At 44.7% G+C, this 19,426-nt stretch overlaps 1 long non-coding RNA gene across 2 annotated transcripts; it reads right to left on the bottom strand.

Moving 5' to 3' along the window:
• Positions 1–7,218: 7,218 nt before the first annotated feature.
• LOC135271798 (uncharacterized) lies at positions 7,219–9,747 on the bottom strand. 2 transcript variants are annotated; one of them, XR_010339925.1, is made up of 4 exons: positions 9,627–9,747; positions 8,539–8,710; positions 8,095–8,281; positions 7,219–7,439 (listed from the first exon to the last, which is right to left on the bottom strand). It is a non-coding gene; the product is annotated as an uncharacterized LOC135271798 (long non-coding RNA). The 2 variants fall into 2 exon arrangements; XR_010339924.1 differs by lacking the exon at positions 9,627–9,747 and having other exon boundaries at positions 8,539–9,311.
• Positions 9,748–19,426: the final 9,679 nt, after the last annotated feature.

The following is a 19,426-nucleotide window of genomic DNA, read 5'->3' as shown; positions in this document are numbered from 1 at the left end:
CATATTGTTGAAATTTGCCATTTGATAATGGAATACATTCTTAAATAAATGTGGTTACATTTTAGACCATTTTAATGCACATTTGTCACTTTATGTTTTTTTGCTAGTAACTTATTACTTGCTGTCTATTTTATATTTATTTTATTGTGGAAATGATGTTAGAGAAAATGTAAATTCGAGCAATTTTCTTATTTTAGTTCAAAATGGGTCATAAAACAGCAGAGATAACTCACAACATCAACAACGCATTTGGCCCAGTACAACACATTTTGACCCACTGCACTAATGTGCTAACCAACACACAGGGCAGTGGTGGTTCGGGAAGTTTTGCAAAGGGAACCTTGAGGATGAGGAGCACAGTGGCCATCCATTGGAAGTTGACAACTACCAGTTGAGGGCATTCATTGAAGCTGATCCTCTTACAACTACACGAGACGTTGCAAAGAACTCAACATCAGCTGTTCTGCAGTTGTTCAGCATTTGAAGCAAACTGGAAAGGTAAAAAAGCTCAGGAAGTGGGTGCCTCATGAGTTGACAGAAAATTTAAAAAATGGTTATTTTGAAGTATTGTCTTCTCTTATTCTATGAAACAACAAAGCATTTCTCGATCGGGTTGTAACATGCAACAAAAGTGGATTTTATACGACAGCCAGTGGAGATCAGCTCAGTGGTTGCACCGAGAAGAAGCTCCAAAGCACTTCCCAAATCCAAACTTGCACCAAAATAACGTCATGGTCACTATGTGGTGGCCTGCTACCAGTCTGACCCACTACTGATTCAGCTTTCTGAATCCCCGAGAAACCATTGCATCTGCGAAGTATGCTCAACAAATCCATGATATGCACCAAAAACTGCAACACCTGTAGCCGGCATTGGTCAACAGAAAGGGCCCAATTCTTATCTACCTAATGCCCAATGGCACACCACACAACCAGTGCTTCAAAAGCTGAATGGATTGGGCTACAAAGTTTTGCCTCATCTGCCATATTCACCTGACCTCTTGCCAACCGGCCACCACTTCTTCAAGCATCTGGACAACATTCTGCAAGGAAAATGCTTTCACAACCAGCAGGATGCAGAAAATGCTTTCAAGAGTTCATTGAATCCTGAAGCACAGATTTTTACACTACAGGAATAAACAAACTTATTTCTCATTGGCAAAAATGTGTTGATTGTAATGGTTCCTATTTGGGTTAACAATGCTGTGTTTGAGCCTAGTTATAACGATTTAAAATTCGTGGTCCAAAGCCTCAGTTACTTTTGCACCAACCTAATATTTACCAATTGTCATTGCCCTTTCTTCCTGCCTATGTTTAGGGGAGCAATATGTTCCTCTAGGAACACTTGATGTCTCAGACTCTCTTGCAGTTCAGTGACCAGTGAGTTCTGTTCTGACCAATAAAAGATAATTCCTAAGAGGGGTACTCTTTAAAATAATGAAATGAATTTCTGTTTTTGTGTTATACTTTTCCGTGATTCTTTTATGTGTTCTTCCTTATTTCTTCTTGGATCTTGAAAGCTCTTGGATTTGTACCAACAAGTGTCTTTTTACCACAAAGAAGACAATTCCTTCATATGGATGGAGGAGCAGGAAGATAAAAGACTTTTTGGTTCTTGAGGCCATGGTTGAGATATTGCACCCACTCCTGTTTGCCCACATCTGCTTGTGTCACAACTTAGGAGAAACATGATCTTACCTTTGGAATCCACTGTTCATTTGGGTTTCCTGGTCTTTGTGGCTGAAAGCAGCTGATATATGAATTTTAGAGCTTTCAAAATCATTTCCCATGTGCTAAGTAAAATTTGATATCCCAGTGGAGTCTTGGTTTGCGTTTATCATACAAAGTAGGGTCAAAATGATTTAATGCCTAAGAAGCACTTGTATTTATTTTCTCTGAAGTGTTCTTGTTTTGTTTTTTTGTTTTTTTTTAACTTTCTTGGCCTATTTATTTTTTGATTGGTAGCATCTCTTTATATAGTTTGAAATTAACTCTGTCATATGTGTTTGAAATGTTTTTTGAGTTTGTCATTTTCTATGGGGTTTCTTTTGATGTGCTGTTATTTTTATGTAGATTTAAAATTTCTTTGTCAATTTCTGAGTTTTGTGTCTTTCCCACATAACTGTAAAATTCAGTCTTGTGTGTGTTAGTTTATGCTCTGTGCTGTGAGTCAGGGTTGCCTTTCCATCTGCTGCCACTCACCCTGAGGAGGCTGTGCCGTTCCAGGGAGGGCTATCAGGATCCCTACCAATTGCAAATATGAATGGCACATATACAGGCCCAGAATATATGTAGGAAACATGGCCATAAATGGAGCTGTTAGATCAGAGAAATTTCAAAGTGACACTGGGTCCACAAAGTGGACCACTCACAAAAGTGTGGTCAATTTTGGCTCCACTTCTGTTCCACTGTGCTGTGCCTCAGTTCTCCCCAATGTACATACATTTCAGTGTAAACACAGAATTCCATTTCTGAAGCCCCTTATCTCTGGTCTTGCACCCAACTGACTTGTACACACTGGGAGCCCATGTCTCTTTCCTCCTTAGAGACATTCAGTTCCTGCTTCTGGATAGGAAGGTCTGGACCCCAAGATGAGTCACACTCTTGGGGACCTGTTCTTTCTACAATCTCATGCACCTGTAGATGCAGATGGGTACGTCCTTCTGGCCATATCATTATCTGAGAGCCCAGTCTGTGGAGAGGTCAACAGTAATCCTGGCCACCATTTCCTGAGAGCAATAAATCTCTTTACTCAATAACGAGGATCAATGGGAATTCTGACTGATGGCATCTGGTAATAAACTTGACTTCATCTACTTAAAGGGTGTGGACCAAAAGGTCAGATCCCAGGTGTTTCACATGAAGTCCCAAAGGAGAGGCTTTACAAAGGCCTATGCCAAGGAGAGCCTGTGATGCTCACATAAGACTCTCGGTCAGCAAATATACCCGGAGCATCAGCGGCGCTCAAGTTCTAGGTTCAGAACAGAACTAGCCAAGGAACTTACAGAAGGCAGCACTGCAGAATTCAGAGAAATAGGGAGTATAGGGCATGAATGAACTATATGGAATTTGCATCAGCCTTGTTGCTCAATCGTTTTTGACTTTGATTAAGGTAAATAATCTATCTAATGTTCATTTTTCTCTTTAATGTATATTTCTGAAAAAAAATTGTAACAATAACAGGGAGTAAAAGGATTAATGTGACTTAGTTATAATGGATGAATATTTCTTAGTAATCAATTCATATTAGCCAATATTAGTACAGTAAATATGTATTTTGAGAATACTGTCTGGCCTATAGGAGTTATCCAACTAGTAACAGTCCTGTGAAGTCACACAATGCTGCCTTCAATCCATCATAAAAGGGAAGAACACATTAGTGTTCTTATTTTATAGAATACCATAGTTTGGTCCATAGGATCAAAGTGTTGCCTCCAATGATAAAGGTTCAGCATCATCAAAGGTAGGTTGGAATCCCAGGCCTCCTTTTCCAAATCTCTTCATTGCTTCTGGCATGGGTCCCCAACCACTGGGCTCATCACCAGTGTCAATCCACGGCCTGTTAGGAACTGGGCCACACAGCAGGAGGTGAGTCCTGGACAAGCGAGAATTACTTCCTGATCTCCACCTCCTGTCAGATCAGCAGAGGCATTCGGATTTCATAGGAGTGTGGACCCTATTGTGAACTGTGAGTGCGAGGGACCTAGGTTGTGTGCTCCTTATGAGAATCTAACTAATGCCTGATGATACGAGGTAGAACAGTTTCATTCCAAAACCATCCCCTGTCCCCCCAATGAAAAAATTGTCCTCCACCTGTCCCTGGTGCCAAAAAGGTTGTCCCCAGTAAGTGCCTAACTAAAGTGAAGTGACACTGTGAAAGAATTGTCCCCAGTTAAGTGTCTAACTAAAGTCAAGTGACCCTGTGGAACAGTAGAGGCTTCATGCCCTCTTTGAAGGAAGACAGTACTGGGGCAAGGAGGGAAATGAGAGAGCAAATTCCAGTGTGAAAAGGAAATGGGAAGACGTTCGGTAGGACGGCGTTCCGGCGTGGAGGGGAAACGTGGAGACGTTCGGTAGGACGCTGTGTGGATTATGCTCACTGGCAGAAAGGTTGTCAATGTGGGGAATGGCAAGTGAGTTTGGACTGGAAATTGTGAATGGGAAGCTTCCTGGGGATGTTCTAGACACAGCTTCACATCTTGAGGATGAGGAGTGGGTGAGTGAAAATGAAACGGCCAAGCACCCTTTCCGCTGTGCTTCCATGCCCTGTAGGGATTCAGAACCGCACTATGGAAGCCCTACAGTGAGACAGGGACGCTGTGTCCTGGGATAATCACATTTTGAAAACGTGGCCCACCTCTGACTTATGCTTTATGGTTTGATCACGTGAGTGGGTTGTTTAAAATTCCTGGTAGGTCTTCAGTGTACATACAGAGTATGTTTTTTAGATAATTATTTCTGGGTCTTATTTGAGGCTGAGCAAGTTGCCCTGGTTGCCTGGAGACCCCCACACCTCTCCCTGCTTTCTCTGTCCCTAGGGTTTGCAGCTGTCATTGCCCACCCTGGGCTGCAGTAGCAGAAGCCACAGGTGGTACTCCCAGTGGAGGACGGGATGCTCCATCCTCATCTGCCCCCTTCCCTTGGATCGATGGATGTTTCTCAGCACCTCAGCCTGATTTCTACTCCATTCTTCTCTGTTGCAACAGTAATTCTTCTAAATTTAGTGGCGGTTGGCCCTGCATATTTCTTGTCCCAATGCCATTTTCTTTACCTAGAATACTGCTTTACCTCTTTTTTTTAAATGTATTAAAATGCAAATATCTTGTATGTTGCAGTTAAAGATATATCATGAAATATTTTCTTGCCACTACAGGCCAAAATGGCTAGTTTCTTCATTAGAAAGTAGTAATGCTTCACGAAGCTGTATTTTACCCATGATATTCTATGTCAGTTTTAAATGATTTTTATAGGAATGCTGTCGTGTGGACTAGACACATGGGCTGCTTTATGCCCATAGGTGTCAGGCATATTCTAAGAAGTTTTATAATAGCAATGTCATTTTGTAATAATATGTGATGTTAGGTAGGATTAATTAACTTAATCATAATGAATTTGCTGATCTCCTACCATTTCTTAGGGAGTCATCTGTGCACTGGGCTCCGACAATGAGTGACACATGCAGCTCACTTTCTGGAGTAGGGAGGCAAACATGACAGAAAGCAGGTGAAATGTACAGAACGTGAGATGGTGTGAAATTCTACAGTTTAAAATGAGAGAAGAAGGGGATTGAGGTTTCCAGGGGGAGCTAGTTGCAATTTAAAATTGAGAATTCAGCATAGCCCTCAGTGGCAAAGGGAGGTTTTGGCAGAGATCCCAGGACTTGGGGTGCAAGGCAGGTGGAGTTCTGGGCGAAGTGCAGAAGCCATGTGATGGAGTCAGCCCAGCCCAGTGGACAGTTAGGAGCAATATGCAGAGTTACAGTAAGACCATGAGATGTCAAGTCACTGGCAGTCACAGGAACCCAAGGAAGGTTGCCTGGCCATTGTGCTCTCAATCTTAATATGTGTCCTGCCCTGTCTAAAGAAGAGGTAGAGCTGGGACCATTTCTCTGTCAGACATAGACCCATCTATACTCCCTAAGATGTGTATTGGGTTCTCCAGCTGTGCAATGTCTCAGTGGGATTCATGGGCTGCCACTTCGGACAGGCAGAGCCTCAGTCCCGGGTCAAGACCTGCTCAGAATCTGCATGAGGTGGATGGGGGGAACACCTGCTCCTTCCTCCTGGGGTCTTGGCATTTGTGGTTGGTGTTGGTGGTCACAGAAGTATCTGGGCCATAAGATGAGTTAATCAAGAAAGGTGAATAATCCATTTGAAACACTGTCTCTTTCTTTGAAGCCTGTAATATCTCTGCCCCACTCAAACTCCTTGGGACATTTTACCGGTGACCACCTGCTATGAATAGCCATGGCTGGAATAAAACTTCTTTGTCAAACATGTGTTTTGAATTCATCAGTTGCTACTACCAGATCCGAGTAAGTACAAGGGGCTCATGCTGGACTCCTCCCCGGGCTGTGTGTTCATGTCCTGAAAGGCCGTTTACAGAACATGTTGGACAAGTGCTCAGGGTCAATGGGAATCAGAGGAGAAAAAAAAAGGACAGACAGGAAGAAGAGTCACACCTCACCCCAGCAAGATGTCAGCCTGGCCCTCAGGGACACTGGGGTTAGGCAGTGACCCTGTCCTCTTGGAGGGGAGGAGGAAGACAGGCTTAGGAAGGTGCAGACCCCATATGTGCTGTGCCTGGTGGGGAGGCTGCAGGTCGAGGCAGGCAGCAAGGGGTGCTGTAGCCTTCAGGGCAAATGCTCGGAACTTCTCAAGAGGGTGCTCCTGGTTCATTCCCTTTCCTGAGATGTGGATTCCTGCTCACTCACTGATGTGCCAGGCATTTGGGGTATCAGAGCCTCAGCGCTCTGCAGCTGCAACAGGAACTGAAGGTTTCTGATGAAATGTTTTTTTGTCTCTTTATTTTTCCCATTGCCCCTTTGAAGCTGTATTTTCTAAGCAGAATCAGGTTCTTAGCAGCTTTAAGGCAAGCCAGGAGAGTGCACACTGCAAAGTGCAGTGCAGCATTTGTGCCTGTACATTTTCTAGGAGTGGAGATGACTTTATGGGTGGGAAATCCAAGTCTTAGTAGACATGGCTGGGAGGTGTGTTTAATGAGGACATCCCAGTGTGGCCTGCTTCATTTTCTGTTCCATGCATCCCATCATTGCTAACCACCCATTTCCCTCATAAAAATGCTTCAGTGGATCTCATGTAACTTTATGTCTTAAAAGGCAAATGTATAATATGGGGTTGTTTCAAGAATGATCTCCAATTCTTTAGCACAGAGGATGGTGGTTTTTCATGAGAAGGAATGATTTTGTGACTGCATGAACTTTAAGCTGACACTGATTGTTTGCCCAGTACATGGGAGTTCTTTGACAGTGTATCCAGAGAACGTGAGGCCGAGTGTAAAGGCAGATCAGTGGATGGGGAGATCAGTGTTGTCATTTGGACCTCTGTTTCAATTTGTGTCTGAAGCCCAAATTCCTGTTTGAAATTCCTAGAATTAGGAATTTTACTTTGTTCGAAAATTTGATTGCAGTTTCTGATATGTGTATCCCAAGTGTGTTGACATAGACACACATCACACATTACAGAGGCGGAAACACAGAGAGCTTGTAGAAGGTATTTATTTGGGATGAGGAAAGGAAACAGAGGACATGGTACAGGAGTAACAAGGATGTCTTTAACTCTCAAAGTAAATTGTGAGCTTATTTTTATCTGCAAGCTCAGCGGCAGCATCTTCTACCACCAAATAAGCAGGTCCAAACTTGACGTTCTCCGGGACGGCAGCGTCCTCGTCTGCAAACGCAGCGTGAGCCTCTCCCTGAGCCTGCGGATGCACAGAGGGAATCAGAAATTGATCACCAAGGTCAGCAGTGGGTGGTAAAGGGAATCTTGGGAAGTCACATGCTGGCTGAAGGGTAATGTTGGCTGCATTAGGGCCAGTAGCACGAGCAACCTCAGTCAATAGGAATAAATACACAGCAGTGCTGGACACACAGGATTCGATTCACTCATTCTCTTTTGCTCTCATTTCTGTGCTTCTGCCCCATTACACACACAGCCGAACACACTCTTTGGCTTGGCTCTGCTTTTTAAAAACTATTCTATAGCTACAGCAAAATATTCTCCTTGTGATTAAGTCCACTTGTTTAGATCCAGAAAGAAGTAATCAGACTGTCTCTTCATATCTTAAACCTACTGAATTTCACAGACGTATCCTGGAATCAAGTCTTTATTTTTTACTAAAGTGAAAGCATTATTTAAAAAGCAAAGGAATGAAATAATGACTACTCAAAAGGCAGAGCAACCTCACATCTGTTAGAATTATTTGGCTCTCTATTCAATTTATAGATGAGAAAATCAAGGCCCAGAGCTGCTAAGTTAAGCCAACTCAGTGACATCCACCATTGAGACTCAATTCCAGAGCCCATTTCCTGTTTGTCCCTCTAGACTCTGCAGCTCTGCATGCTGGCCTCTCTCACCTGAAAGCTGATGTGCGGCACCTTCATCCAATACAAAGGAAACAGACGCTTCCTGAGCGTCTGCTCCAAGCTGCTCCTGGGCTGCAACCTCATCATCTCTTGCCTGGAGTGGCTCCACCTGGGCCTGCAGGACCACCAGGAGAATAGTGGCAGCGAGGAGGGTGAGGGTCCTCATGGCTGGGGTGACCTGGAGGAGGGAGAGCAGGAGTGGATGTGTGGGGAGTGAGGAATTAGCCTGGAATTATAGCTCTGCAGGGAGAAGGCTCTGAGACAAGAAACCTCGAACCTTCTGAGTGAGCGGAGGTGTGCGTTCCATTGGAGATTGTGTGGGATCCCACTGGTCTCCATGTCCCTCTTTTCCTCCTTTGCCCACCCAGCTTTCAGTCTAGTGTGAATCTCTGTGTGTAGTGTCTGTGCTGGGTTGGAGAAGATGGTGATACTTACGATCCTGGCATCTTTTTCCTGGTTCTCACTTCATTAAATATTTACTTTGTAATATTCAAGCAAAGGATAACAGCAGTGTTTCTGTTCAATAAGTTCAGGGAACAAATGTCATTTTCTGCAGGTGGTCCCACTACCCTCTGTAGGTCTAGAATCTGGCAGCAGGCATGAATTCCTGTCAAGTGAAGAGCCATTTGTTTCAGGCATCAAAGGCATTACCACCCTCGTGAAGTTATGGGGGTTCTAGCCTCCTGTAGGGGCCGGTGTGAAAAGGACAATGACCCTGTCAGGCTATAGGTGAAATGAGCCCAGTGATATAGAGGTAAAAAGTTCATCTACAGCCAAAAACTTCTTCCCAGCTCTATTGAGATATGAATAAGAATTAAACATGATATATATCTACTGTATACCACCTTATAATTTCATGTTCATATACATGTGGTCCTTTATCATATACTATATACACAAAGCAACTCAAAATGTAATGACCTAAACACAGATCAGAAACCATAAAATTATGAGAGGAACATATGAAGATAAAGCTTTGACACTGATGCAGGTAACGATTTCTTGGCTATGACACCAAAGGCACAGGCAATGAAAGGGAGAAGAGACACATGGGGCTGCATTGAACGCTGAAGCATCTGCAGCCATAAACAAACAAGCCACTGAATGAAAAGGCAACCCAGAAGACGAGAGGACATATTTGCAAACCGTAAGTGGTAGAAGGGTTAGATATCCAAATACATAAGGAAGTCAAACAACTCAACAGCAAAAAACAAATAACCTGATTGAAAAACCTGACCTGGAGAGACTTCTCTCAAAAGAAAAGAATGTTCTAGGGAGCGATTATTGCCTCTTTTGGACACATCAATAGGACAGGTGTATTTAGAAGGAAGTTCCTTGAGTTTCTCTATTAACTTAGCTGGTAGCCACAGCCCCCAGCAGCCACCAAAGAATCAGACAGAAGTGCATAGCAGGGCATTCACCTGCTGGATCCCTCTGGGGTGGCCTGAGAGTCACAGGTAAGATGGGGACACAGCTTCAGTGTTGAAACCTCAATGTGAAAGTTTAAGTTTTGTGTTACTTACAGATCCTTAAGCTAGGCAGAGTGACCAGAGAGGGCAGACAGCAGTCCGTTGTCCCGGGCCTCCTGTAGCAAGAGCAACCATGCACAAAAAGGAGAGGACTTCCTATTTAAGGTTCATTTGGGATCAGGTGTCCCAATATCAGGGGTTACTTTCTGGTAAGTGCATTATTAAATAACTCCAGTGGCAAGGGCAGTTGAGAAATTATTATGGTGTGAAGCTGGGCTCCAAACAGGAGTCCACAGAGGGACTGAGCCCTCATCTACCTTGGTCAGCCCTGGCCAGGCCTAGGCAGCAACCAACTATGGGTTCTCCATGACTCCTAAGGCAAATTGACCCTGGGATGCCTGTGCTGGTGGCTGAGGCTGAGCTAACTGCACCAAGGGAATATTTAAAGCCACCAGGAGAGCCTGGCCTGCATATCACAGTGTACACTCTGTTCAGGAGACAAGGACACGAATGCCACCCACACACAGGAGAGGATTAGGAATCTTGCTCTGAACCAGCCTCCCCCGCACCTGGGCTCTAATCATAAAAACACATAAACCCTAGTTGGCTGGGTTGGGACATTGCAGAACACCCAGTGAGACTGAATACCACCTCGGCTTGTGTCACCAGCAGAGCAGGTTTTGCGGGGTTCGTTAGGGATGTGGACACAGCATGTGGTTCTCTAGAGCGGACAATTGCCTCATTCCTTGGCCAATGGACAGTTTAAGGCTAAACGACCATCTAGGGCCATTGGGGCCAACAACTCCTGAGTTTGCTGCTTGAGACCTAATATCTCTGGGAAGTCTTTCAGGGAGGCGGCCAAGGTGGCAGTGAGATCGGTGTTAGCCTGCATCACCTGGTGCTGTGTGCTCAAATACCTTGTTCCTAAGCCAGTTCTGTGCAGGCTTCAGAGTCTCCATGCACACAGCATGAGTGGGATGATCACTGGGCACTTCAGATATGCAGGATCGGGCTCATGTTCTGCCTCCTGGGTTATTTGAGGGAAGTCCTAGTGGCACATTTTAAAATGCACCACTTTCCACCCTCCTCCTTCTCAGAGTGAGGTAGATGGGATAAGGTGATGTCAGCAAAATACGATTGCATTGGGTCATCTGCAGAGCACTCAACAAAGCCTGAGCTAAGGAAGGAGTATGTCAAGGGTCGGAGTATGTGCCAAAAACCAGCGCCGTGTGCTGAGGTGGAGAACGTAGCAGTAAGGAGTAAGGAGTATCCTATAGCAGTAAGGAGAGGCTGGTTTGTTTGTGACCCCGCAGTCAAGGCGAGGTTCCTTGGGGTCTCCAATTTCAGCAAGACCATTGCCTGCCTTGAGGACTCCTCGGTCAGGGGCACTTTCATCTGAAGCAATGGCTATTCCCATGGGGGTGGCCATCCCAGGTGTCCACCCACGAAGTGAAATGGGGGTCTGGGCATTTGCTTTATTGCTGCTGTTGCACAGGCTGTTAGCTCTGTGGGTCTTCACATTCAGCGAAAGCTTGGGCTGTGTTTGGAGGACACATTGGACAAGGGTTCAAGGGGTCTGTGGGAATCAGGGAAGGGGAGGACAGACAGGAAGAAAGGTCACGTCACACCCCAACAAGATGTCAGCCTGGCCCTCAGGGACACCGGGGTTAGGCAGTGACCCTGTCCTCCTGGAGGGGAGGAGGAAGACAGGCTCAGGAAAGTGCAGACCCCACGTGTGCTGTGCCTGGTGGGGAGGCTGCAGTTGGTGGTGGGACGGCAGGGGGTGCTGTGGCCTCCCCGGCAAATGCTGTGAGCATCTCAGAGGGTGCTCCTGGTTCATTCCATTTTCCCAGACCTGGATTCCTGCTCACCCACTGATGTGCAGGATATTTTGGGAATTAGAACATCAGTGTCCTGCAGCACCAGCAGGGACTTGGGTTACTTGGAGAACCCTTGTCCCTTTTTTCCATTTTTCTGATGCCTTAGAAGTGGTATTTTCCAGGCAGAACCAGATTATCTGCAGGTTTAAGGTAACCCAAGAGAGTGCCTGCCACCCAGTGCCATGGAGCAATTGTGTGCACGCATTTTCTGCATGTGCAGACAACTCTGTATGTATGAAATCTAGATTTTAGTAGATATGGCTGGAAAATACTCTTAATGAGGACATCCCAGCAAGGTGGCCCTGTGCTTTCTGTTCTACTCATCACGTCTTTGTAACAACCAGTTCCATTTTAATTGATTTTTCTTTTTCCCATGGAGCTGATACTTTGTCAGGTCTAAAAAGCAGATGTGTGATCCAGAACTGCTGAGGAAAACTCAAACACCACTGGAAAGAATGTGCTGGCTTTTCCTGAGGAGAAGCAGTGTTATGGCTGTGTAAGCTTGAAGCTGACAATGATGGTTTATGGAACACTTAAGCACGATCTGCTTGAATCCAATCAAAATGAGGCAGAGTGGAAAGGCAGAGCGGCAGATGGGGAGATGGGCAGCATCATTTGAGCTTTCCTAACAATGTGTGTCAAAGCTTTTGTTCATCTCTGATCTTCCTAGAATTGGAAGTGTCTTTTGTTTAACATGCAGAATTTAGGTTCTGGTCCTTGCCTCCCACAGTCCTGACTAAGACATGAATCAAACATTAAGGAGGTGCAAACACAGAAAACTTGCTGTAAGGACTTTATGAGAGATGAAGAAAGGAAGCTAGGGACCAAGTCCAGGCATGATGAAGGTTATCTTCTTGGTCTGAAGGCAAGTTATGAACTTATTTCCTTCTGTTCTGCAAGCTCAGAGGCAGCGGAATTTGTATTGGATCCCATCGGAGGTGCAAGTTCCATACACGCTTTCTTCAAGGTGACAGACTCCTACTCTGCAAGAGCATCTCAAGCGGGTCCTTGGGCCTGGGGACACATAGAGCATGAGGTATTAGGATGTGGTCAGATGGGGTGTTAAGGAGAATCCCCGTGCAGTTACCTCCTGGGCTGATCGCGATCATGATGGTGGTCACATCACAGCAGCAACAAAATCAGCCCAATCAACAGGAATCTATGTACATCGCAGTGCTGCTCACAGGAAGGGTTAGAGACATGTTCTCATTCACTCACCTTTCTGTGCTCCTGCCCCATCACCCAGGCATCTGATCACACTCTTACACCTGTCCCCAGTTTCTAAAACTCCTCTAATACACAAAGTGAACTGTATTTCTTCAAAAGTGGGCTCTCACCAATGATGCGGGGGAGATGGCCCAGTGTGTTTATGAGCATATAATAAGTGTGAGTCTCAGAATTGTCATAATTGTCATAAAATCAAACATCTCTGGAGAAAAGTCATCCATAGAATATCAACTGGTTCCTTTCTTTTACTCTGCACATGAGGAAATTGAGGCCTGGGGAGGTGTTCACAAAAGAGAAAGAGCCAGCTGTTGTGTCTGATTCTAGAGGTGCCTGGTTTTTCCTCTCTCAAAAGAGCCAGCTTTTGGGTCTGATTCTAAAGCTGCCTGGTTTTTCCTCTCTAGAATCCTAGCTCTACAATGCTGGAATATCTCAGCTGAAGCTCTAAAGTCTGAGCTTGCATCCCGTGTGAAGGAGATGGCAAAGTCACGGTCCTCTGCCGCAGGCTGCTCTTGGGCTACAATCTTGTCAGCTCTTGCTGGGGATGGCTGAGCCTGGGCCTTGAGGGCCACCAGGAGAATGGCAGCAAAGATGGTGAGAGTCCTCATCATGGCTGGGGTCACCTGCAGAAGGGAGAGCAGGAGCAGATGTGTGAGGAGTGAGGAGTCAGCCTGGATTTATAGGTCTGCTGGGAGAAGGGCTGTAACAGATGCTGCAGTGAGAGGAGGTGTTCATGTGATTGGTGGGGACAGGGCTACCCTTGCCCTCCAGGTCCCTTTTGTGTTCTGGTGTTTTCCCAGCTTTCATCGTGGCCATGAGGCCTTATGTTTAGTGTCTGGACTGGATCCAAGCTGATAGGGAGGCTGAGGACCCTGATTTACTTTTCTATTTGCAATCTACTTGAATATTTTCTTTTTGATTTTGAAATATGTAAAGCAACCACAATTTCATTCATTAAGTTGGGGAACAAATGCCTCTTATTTTCTGAAGATGGGCCCTGCCACTCTCTGGAGCCCCAGACCTGAACCCGATGGAGTGGAAAGTTAAACCATTGCAGAATTCAGGGGCATTTCCACCCTCATGAAGAGGTTATAGGGTGTGTAGCCTCCTCCTGGGGCCAGTGTGAAGAGGACAAAATGACTTTTTCAGGCTACATGTGAAATGAGCTCATTAGGACACCAGGTCAAGCATAAGTAAAACTAAAGTCAAAAAATGGGTTAACTTTAAGAAATGAATGTCATTTGTAAGATTTGTACCATTAACATATCTGTATTTTAAGAAATATCAAAACATTTTACATGTCCATAGCCCTCTTCTAAAATCTTTGATATTGTTTTAATTATAAAATCTTTATTTATTTATTTATTTATTTATTATAAAATCTTTATTTATTTATTTATTTATTTATTTATTTATTTATTTATTTCTGTTTTTTGAGATGGAGTGTCTCTCTGTCACCCAGGCTGGAGTGTAGTAGTGTGATCTTGGCTCACTGCAACCTCTGCCTTCCGAGTTCAAACAATTCTCCTGCCTCAGCCCTGACCCCAGTAGCTGGGATTACAGGCATGCCCCACCATGCTCGGCTAATTTTTGTATTCTTTTCAGAGACGGGATTCTGTCGTATAAACCAGGCTGGTCTCGAACTCCTGACCTCAGGTGATCCACCTGCGTCGGCCTCCCAAATTATATCTTGAATCATGCAGATGGAACTACAGGTGGAAAGGGTAACAGGCTCCCATCTGTTCCCTCAGCCCTGCGGTTCTGCTCTGGAAACCACCACTTCCCAATTTGACGCATTCTTCCTCACTTGCTTTTTCCTTCTAATGCTGTGTCCTATACACGTTGTAAATCGAAACTCAAAGAAATGCATCATTACAATTATACCCTATAGTATTCCAGCTTTTGCACATGCCATCACTTTACTATTTTTATATTGTGAAAGTGTTGTCAAATTGTTATAATTTGTGTTTTTCTAAGCTTTGCTGTGACAAGTTTAAACAGCAATGAATATAATCTTATAGTCATCAGTTTGCCCATAAGTGACAATATCTTTTTAATATGTTTTTAGAAATAGAATTGCTGGGTTAAAGAACGTGTCCTAAATATTTTGAATTTGTTGTTATGTTGTCGTCACTGAAGTTTGTTCAATGCACTAAAAACAAAAATCACCCCAACCATTGCCCAGTGGAATTTCTTTTAGAAAGTCCTGATTGCTGCAAAAGTAATTGCGGTATTCGTATTGTTGAAATTTGCCGTTTGATAATGGAATACATTCTTAAATAAATGTGGTTACATTTTAGACCATTTTAATGCACATTTGTCACTTTATGTTTTTTTGCTTGTAACTTATTACTTGCTGTGTATTTTATATTTATTTTACTGTGGAAATGATGTTAGACAAAACGCAAATTCGAACAATTTTCTTATTTTAGTTCAAATTGGGTTATAAAGCAGCAGAGAGAACTCACAACATCAACAACGCATTTGGCCCAGGACAACGCATTTTGACCCACTGCACTAATGCGCTAACCAACACACAGGGCAGTGGTGGTTCGGGAAGTTTTGCAAAGAGAGCCTTGAGGATGAGGAGCGTAGTGGCCATCCATTGGAAGTTGACAACGACCAGTTGAGGGCATTCATTGAAGCTGATCCTCTTACAACTACACGAGAAGTTGCAAAGAACTCAACATCAGCTGTTCTGCAGTTGTTCAGCATTTGAAGCAAATTGGAAAGGTGAAAAAGCTCAGTAAGTGGATGCCTCATGAGTTGATAGAAAATTTAAAAAATGGTCATTTTGAAGTGTTATCTTCTCTTATTCTACGAAACAACAAAGCATTTCTCGATCGGGTTGTGACATGCAACAAAAAGTGGATTTTATACGACAGCCAGCGGAGATCAGCTCAGTGGTTGCACCGAGAAGAAGCTCCAAAGCACTTCCCAAATCCAAACTTGCACCAAAATAAGGTCATGGTCACTATGTGGTGGCCTGCTGCCAGTCTGACCCACTACTGATTCAGCTTTCTGAATCCCCAAGAAACCATTGCATCTGCGAAGTATGCTCAACAAATCCATGATATGCACTAAAAACTACAACACCTGTAGCCGGCATTGGTCAACAGAAAGGGCCCAATTCTTATCTACCTAATGCCCAACGGCACACCACACAACCAGTGCTTCAAAAGCTGAACGGTTTGGGCTACAAAATTTTGCCTCATCTGCCATATTCACCTGACCTCTTGCCAACCGAACACCACTTCTTCAAGCATCTGAACAAATTTCTCCAAGGAAAATGCTTTCAGAGAAATAGAGAGTGTAGGGCATGGATGAAGTCTATGGAATTTGCATCAGCCTTGTTGCTCAATCATTTTTGACATTGATCAAGGTAAATAATCTATCTAATGCTCATTTTTATCTTTAGTGTATATTTCTGAAAAAAATTTAATGGTAACAGGGAGTAAAAGGATTAGTGTGACTATTAGTTATTATAATGGATGAGTATTTCTTAGTAATCAATTCATATTAGCCAATATTAGTACAGTAAATCTTTATGTATTTTGAGAATACTGTCTGGCCTATAGGAGTTATCCAACTAATAACAGTTCTGTGAAGTCACACAATGCTGCCTTCAATCCATCGTAAAAGGGAAGAACACATTCGTGTTCTTATTTTATAGAATACCGTAGTTTGGTCCATAGGATCAAAGTGTTGCCTCCAACGATAAAGGTTCACCATCACCAAAGCTATGTTGGAATCCCAGGCCTCCTTTTGCAAATCCCTTCATTGCTTCTGGCATGGGTACCAAACCCCTAGGCTCAGGACCAGTGTTGATCCGTGGCCTGTTAGGAACTGGGCCACACAGCAGGAGGTGAGTCATAGACACATAGCGAGAATTACTGCCTGATCTCCACCTCCTGTCAGATCAGCAGTGGCATTCGGTTCTCGTAGGAGTGTGGACCCTATTGTGAACTGTGAGTGCGAGGGACCTACGTTGTGTGCTCCTTATGAGAATCTAATGCCTGATGAGACAAGCAGAACAGTTTCATTCCAAAACCATCCCCTGTCCCCCCGATGAAAAAATTGTCTTCCACCTATCCCTGGTGCCAAAAATGGTTGTCCCCAGTAAGTGCCTAACTAAAGTGAAGTGACACTGTGGAAGAAGTGCCCCCAGTTAAGTGTCTAACTGAAGTCAAGTGACCCTGTGGAACAGTAAAGGCTTCATGCTCTCTTTGAAGGAGGACAGGACTGGGGCAAGGATGGAAATGAGAGAGCAAATTCCAGTGTGGAGAGGAAACGTGAAGACGTTCGGTAGGACGCTGTGTGGATTGTGCTCACTGGCAGGAAGGTCGTCAACGTGGGGAACGGCAAGTGAGTTTGGACTGGAAATTGTGGATGGGAAGCTTCCTCATGATGTTCTAGACACAGCTTCACGTCTTGAGGATGAGGGCTTAAGAACAGGAGTGGGTGAGTGGAAATGAATTGGCCAAGCACCCTTTCCGCTGTGGTTCCATGCCCTGTAGGGATTCAGAACCGCACTATGGAAGCCCTACAGTGAGACAGGGACGCTGTGTCCTGGGATAATCACATTTTGGAAACGTGGCCCACCTCTGACTTATGCTTTATGGTTTGATCACATGAGTGGGTTATTTAAAATGCCTGGTAGGTCTTCAGTGTACATACAGAGTATGTTTTTGAGATAATTATTTCTGGGTCTTATTTGAGGCTGAGCAAGTTGCCCTGGTTGTCTGGAGACCCCCACACCTCTCTCTGCTTTCTCTGTCCCTAGGGTTTGCAGCTGTCATTGCCCACCCTGGGCTGCAGTAGCAGAAGCCACAGGTGGTGCTCCCAGTGGAGGACGGGATGCTCCGTCCTCATCTGCCCCCTTCCCTTGGATCGTTGGATGTTTCTCAGCACCTCAGCCTGATTTCTACTCCATTCTTCTCTGTTGCAACAGTAATTCTTCTAAATTTAGTGGAGATTGACCCTGCATATTTCTTGTCCCAATGCCATTTTCTTTACCTAGAATACTGCTTTACCTCTTCTTTTTAATGTATTAAGATGCGAATGTCTTGTATGTTTCAGTTAAAGATATATCATGAAATATTTTCCTGCCACTACAGGCCAAAATGGCTAGTTTCTTCATTAGAAAGTAGTAATGCTTCAGGAAGCTGTATTTTACCCATGATATTCTATGTCAGTTTTAAATGATTTTTATAGGAATGCTGTCGTATGGACTAGACACATGGGCTGCCTTATCCCCATAGGTGTCAGGCTTATTCTATGAAGTTTTATAATAGCAATGTCATTTTGCAATAATATGTGATGTTAGGTAGGATTAATTAACTTAATCATAATGAATTTGCTGATCTCCTACCATTTCTTAGGGAGGCGTCCGTGCACTGTGCTCCGACGATGAGTGACACATGCAGCTCACTTTCTGGAGTAGGGAGGCAAACATTGCAGAAAGCAGGTGAAATGTACAGAATGTGAGATGGTGTGAAATTCTACAGTTTAAAATGAGAGAAGGAAATTGGAGGTTTCCAGGGGGAAGTAGTTGCATTTAAAATTGAGAAATCAGCATAGCCCTCAGTGGCAAAGGGAAGTTTTGGCAGAGACCCCAGGACCTGGGATGCAAGGCAGGTGGAGTTCTGGGCGAAGTGCAGAAGCCACATGATGGAGTCAGCCCAGCCTAGTGGACAGTTAGGAGCAATATGCAGAGTTACAGCAAGACCACGTGACTTCAAGTCAGTGGCAGTTACAGGAACCCAAGGACGGTTGACTGGCCATTGCGCTCTCAATCTTAATATGTGTCCTGCCCTGTCTAAAGAAGAGGTAGAGCCGGGACCATTTCTCTGTCAGACATAGACCCATCTATACTCCCTAAGATGTGTATTGGGTTCTAAAGCTGTGCAATGTCGCAGTGGGATTTCTGGGCTGCTTCTTCGGACAGGCAGAGCCTCAGCCCTGGGTCAAGAACTGCTCAGAATCTGCATGAGGTGTATGGGGGGAACACCTGCTCCTTCCTCCTGGGGTCTTGGCATTTGTGGTTGGTGTTGGTGGTCACAGAAGTATCTGGGCCATAAGATGAGTTAATCAAGAAAGGTGAATAATCCATTTGAAACACTGTCTCTTTTTTTGAAACCTGTAATCTCTCTGTCCCACTCAAACTCCTTGGGACATTTTACCAGTGACCATCTGCTACGAGTATCCATGGCTGGAAAATAGTTTCTTTGTCAAACGTGTGTTTTGAATTCATCGGTTGCAACGACCAGATCCAGAGTAAATACGCGGGGCTCATGCTGGACTCCTCCCTGGGCTGTGTGTTCAAGTCCTGAAAGGCCGTTTACAGAACATGTTGGACAAGTGCTCAGGGTCAATGGGAACCAGGGGATTAAAAAAAAGGACAGACAGGAGGAAGGGTCACATCACACCTCTGCAAGATGTCAGCCTGGCCCTTAGGGACACCGGGGTTAGGCGGTGACCCTGTCCTCTTGGAGGAGAGAAGGAAGACAGGCTCAGGAAGGTGCAGACACCACCTGTGCTGTGCCTGGTGGGGAGGCTGCAGTTGGAGGCAGGACAGCAGGGGCCACTGTGGCCTTCTGGGCAAATGCTCTGAGCATCTCAGAGGGCACCTCCTGCTTCATTCCCTTTCCCCAGACCTGGTTTCCTGCTCACCCACTGATGTGCAGGATGTTTTGTGGTATCAGAGCCTCAGCGCCCTGCAGCAGCAACAGGAACTGAAGGTTTCTGATG

The sequence above is a fragment of the Aotus nancymaae genome, unplaced genomic scaffold (genome assembly GCF_030222135.1).
Source record: "Aotus nancymaae isolate 86718 unplaced genomic scaffold, 86718_ANA_hifiasm-v0.15.2.pri h1tg000090l, whole genome shotgun sequence".
NCBI classification, from domain to species: domain Eukaryota; kingdom Metazoa; phylum Chordata; class Mammalia; order Primates; family Aotidae; genus Aotus; species Aotus nancymaae.
This window is presented reverse-complemented; position numbering and strand designations above follow the sequence as displayed.